This window comes from Grampus griseus, assembly GCF_964374135.1.
Source record: "Grampus griseus genome assembly, chromosome: 2".
In the NCBI taxonomy this organism is placed as follows: domain Eukaryota; kingdom Metazoa; phylum Chordata; class Mammalia; order Artiodactyla; family Delphinidae; genus Grampus; species Grampus griseus.
This window is the reverse complement of record NC_139018.1, coordinates 142,759,908-142,764,405: the sequence shown is the minus strand read 5'-3', so window position 1 is coordinate 142,764,405 and position 4,498 is coordinate 142,759,908. Positions and strand designations below refer to the sequence as shown.

At 42.3% G+C, this 4,498-nt stretch overlaps 1 pseudogene across 1 annotated transcript; it reads left to right on the top strand.

Annotated features, from left to right (window-relative positions):
• The first annotated feature begins 266 nt into the window (after positions 1 to 266).
• Positions 267 to 2,078, top strand: LOC309818800 (zinc finger protein 639-like; annotated as a pseudogene). Its single transcript has 3 exons — positions 267 to 432; positions 584 to 1,143; positions 1,352 to 2,078. The product of its transcript is annotated as a zinc finger protein 639-like (transcript).
• Positions 2,079 to 4,498: the final 2,420 nt, after the last annotated feature.

The following is a 4,498-nucleotide window of genomic DNA, read 5'->3' as shown; positions in this document are numbered from 1 at the left end:
GGGCGTAGTGCGCGCGGGCAAAGAGTGGGGCTGGCCCGGAGGAGCGCCCCGGAGCGTGAGGGCCAGAGGCCGCCGCCTTGCGCCCGGGGGTGGGGCTGCGCGGCGCCCCCCTGCTCAGGCGTCTGGTCCGGCGCCTCCTCGGAGCTGCGCCTGGGCTGGCCGGGCGGACCCCAAGGACTGGCATTTTTTTTTTACCATCTGTGAAAACTTCCTGTGATTCATTTTTCCTCACTCCAGTATTGAGAAATATACCAAATTAAAAAGGTATGAATGAATATCCTAAAAAAAGGAAAAGGAAGACTTTACACCCTTCTCGTTATTCAGATTCCTCTGGAATAAGCAGAACTGCAGATGGATTCCATGGAATTTTTTCTGATCATTGTTACAGTGTTTGTTCTATGAAACAACCAGACAAAATATTTTGACAACAAAGTCTAATCATGAAAAAAACGACAAAGTTCATTAGTGGGACATCCTGCAAAATACCCTACCAGTCCCCTCAAAATCCTCATGGTCGTCGAAAACAAGGGAAGTCTGAGAAACTGCTACAGCTAACAGTAGCCTAGAGACATGACAACTAAATGATGATGATTCTGATACAGAGACATCAAAAGACTTACCAAAATTTACAGATGGAATCAAGGCCACAAACAGAAATCAAAACTACCTGGTTCTGGGTCCTGTACTTAGAATTCTAGACCAATACTGCCTTTTCTACAGAAAAATGTGCTGATACTGAAATTTGTGATGAAGAGTGCGGCTCTCCTGAATCAATCAACCAGCAAACTCAAGAGGAGAGCCCTATAGAAGTTCATACTGCTGAAGATGTTCCAGTTGCTGCAGAAGTGCATGCAGTTTCTGAAGATTATGATATAGAGACAGAAAACAATTCCTCTGAGAGTCTCCAAGACCAAACGGATGAAGAGCCACCAGCTAAATTTTGCAAAATTCTTGACAAGAGCGAAGTTTTGAATGTGACTGCCCAGCAGAAATGGCCTTTACTGAGAGCTGATAGCAGTGGCCTCTATCAATGTGAACTTTGTGAGTTCAACAGCAAATATTTTTCTGATTTAAAGCAGCATATGATCTTGAAGCATAAGTGTAGTGATTCAAATGTGTGTCGGGGGCTTCCCTGGCGGCGCAGTGGTTGAGAGTCAGCCTGCCGGTGCAGGGGACACGGGTTCGTGCCCCGGTCCGGGAAGATCCCACATGCCGCAGAGCGGCTGGGCCCATGAGCCATGGCCGCTGAGCCTGTGCGTCTGGAGCCTGTGCTCCACAACGGGAGAGGCCACAACAGTGAGAGGCCCGCGTACCGCAAAAAAAAAAAAAAAAAAAAAAATTGTGTGTCGAGTATGCAAAGAGTTTCTCTACCAATATGCTTCCGATCGAACATCCAAACTGCATGAAGAGGATCCCTACATTTGTAAATGCTGTGACTATAAAACAGTAATTTTTGAGAACCTCAGCCAGCACACTGCAGACACCCATTTTAGTGATCACCTTTATTGGTGTCAGCAGTGTGATGTACAGTTCTCCTCAAGCAGTGAACTCTACCTACATTTCCAGGAGCACAGCTGTGATGAACAGTACTTGTGTCAGTTCTGTGAACATGAAATGAATGATCCAGAAGACTTGCATAGCCATGTGGTAAATGAGCATACATGTAAATTAACAGAGTTAAGTGAAAAGTATAACAATGGAGAACATGGACAGTACAGCCTCTTAAGCAAAATTACATTTGACAAATGTAAAAACTTCTTTGTATGTCAAGTATGTGGCTTTCAGAATAGACTTCATACAAATGTTAACAGGCCTGTTGCTATTGCACATACTAAAATTTTTGCTCATGTCTGTGATGACTGTGGGAAAGGCTTTGCAAGCATGCTAGAATATTGCAAACATTTAAATTCACACTTATCTGAAGGGATGTATTTATGTCAATATCGTGAATATTCAACAGGACAGATTGAAGATCTTAAAATTCAGCTGATTTACCTCATAAATGTAATGACTGCTTAATGAGGTTTGGAAATGAAAGGGAATTAATAAGTCACCTTCCAGCCCATGAGACAACTTGATTGTTCTCTTTAACTTCCATAATGATGTAAAATAATAAATTTGACTTTTTTGCAGATGTTAAAATGGATGATTTTAAACACAACTTATGAGAACTGTCTTTAACAAGATTTTTTTAATTGCCAATTTTCTTGGCATTGCTACCTTTTTCAGTATATAATTGTATCCTAAATGTGGTATTTTCAATGTATTGTAGTTGGTAGTTTTAACCACTTTTGGGCTAGCATCGTGTTTCTTGCATGTGCTCTGATTTCATAAATTAATAAGAAACAGATCTACTAAAAGAGATACGATGTCCCTCCCTATTTCTCTCTGTTCATGGTATTGGCATTCTCCTTGCTACTTTGCCTCACAGACATTATTCTGCAAAAATAGCAACGTGCCCTAGAGGAAGGACTATTTTCTCCCCCTGTCTATAAAACGAAGAATCTTTCTTAGAAGGTCCACAAAAGACTTTTGTCTCATTAGCTGGAATTTCATCACAACCTCATTCTTAGACCAACCCTGGTAATGGGAGTGAGATGACGAAGAAAACACGGCCAAGTGAAGGAGTGTGGATTACCCAAACAAAGTCAGAGTTTTATTAGAAGGAAATAAATATGTTACTTAGGGTACCTGAAGTGTCTGTTAGAGATTTCTATCTGAAACCTGATATAACAGCATATTTAAGACGTAATTAAACGGTGAAAAATTAGAGGCATCCCTCTTGAAGTCAGGAACAAGATGAGGCTGCCAATATCATTAGTATACAGCGCTGTATTAGGGATCCTAACAATTCACTCAATAATATTTGAGGGCTTCCTAGGCCCCTGGTACTATATTAGGTATTATAAACACAATAATAAGCGAATCTCAGAATCTGCTCTCTACTAGAAAAGAAAGACAAAATCCAAGCAAACACAAAATAACTACAATTTATTCTAAAGGTTGTGATGAAAACAAATGGAAGGCTGAGAGACAGAAGAAGGGGGACTTTCTTTAGGAGATCAGGAAACTCTTTACTGAGAGAGATTTAAGCTGGGATCTAAGAATTAGAAGGCCCTGGCTACAGAAGAATAGAGCAAATGTTCCAAGTAGAGGAAAATGCCCAGAGACCAGAAAGAGATGTGGTATTAGGCCTGAAAGATGAACGTGGCTAAAGCACAGCAAACAAGGAACTATTAGGGAGATTGATAAAGATTGGAAGGAACTAGATCCTACCTGGCCTGTATGTCTTTCATGCTTTACGGTGTATTAGACCACGATTGGAAGACTAAGTTGAGGAATGACATGAGACAATTCCTAAGTTAGGAAAATCACTTCTACTACTCTTTGGAGAGGGGATTGAAGAACGCAAAGTAGACCTGAGGGTACCAGTTTAGAGGCCATTTCAATTCATTCAGGTGAGAGATGATGGTGGCTGTTATGGACTGGATCGTGCCTGCCTTCCCCACAGCTTCAGAGACGGAAGTCCTAGCCTCCAGCGCCTCAGAATGTGACTGTATTTGGAAAGAGGGTCTTTGAAGAGGTAATTAAAGCAAAATGAGGTTATTAAGGTTGACCTTAGTTCAGTAGGACTGGTGTCTTTATAAGAAAGCAAAATGTGGACATATACACATACAGAGGGAAGGTGCAGATACAGGGAGGACACAAGCCAAGGACAGAGGCCTGGAATAGACCCTTCCCTCATAGTCTCAGAGAGAACCAACCCCGCTGACCCCTTGATCTCAGACTTCTAGCCTCCAGAATGGTGAGAAAATAAATGTCTGTTGTTTAAGCCCCCCAGCCTGTGGTGCTCTGTTATGAAAGCCTCAGGGAACCAATACAGTGGCCTAGACCAAGCTGGAGGTAATAGAAATGGGGGGGAAAATTCACATGCCTTTTGGGTACAGAATCACAGATGTACTGATGAATTATCCAATGTAATCATACGATGAAGTAAGAGGTATAAAGATCAGAAAAGAAGACACAAAGAGTCACTAGTTGCTGGTGACACAATTGTTGCCATAGAGTCTAGCCAATAGCTGTGAGTAAGCGGGACATGAGATCACCGTTAGTATGATCACTGATGTTTGGACTTTCTATAGCCATTTCACTTCATGTTTTTTATTTACCAATTGAAAGACCCAGGACCAGCAAGAGACCTGCTTTTAAAGAACTAAGGGCGGTCACGAGGATTGGGAATGTCTTCAAAAAGTGAACAAGGGAAGTGGTAGAAATTCAGTCTCAAAAAAAAAAAAAAAAAAAGTCATAACGAGGATAACTATCTAACAAAAAGAGCTTCTTTGGTCATGAGCTTCCTGCCCTGAAAAGACTTAATCACAGGCTGAGAGACAAAAGTGATGCCATTTCCCGTTGCGGAGCACAGGCTCCAGACGCGCAGGCTCAGCAGCCATGGCTCACGGGCCCAGCCGCTCCGCGGCATGTGGGATCTCCCTGGACC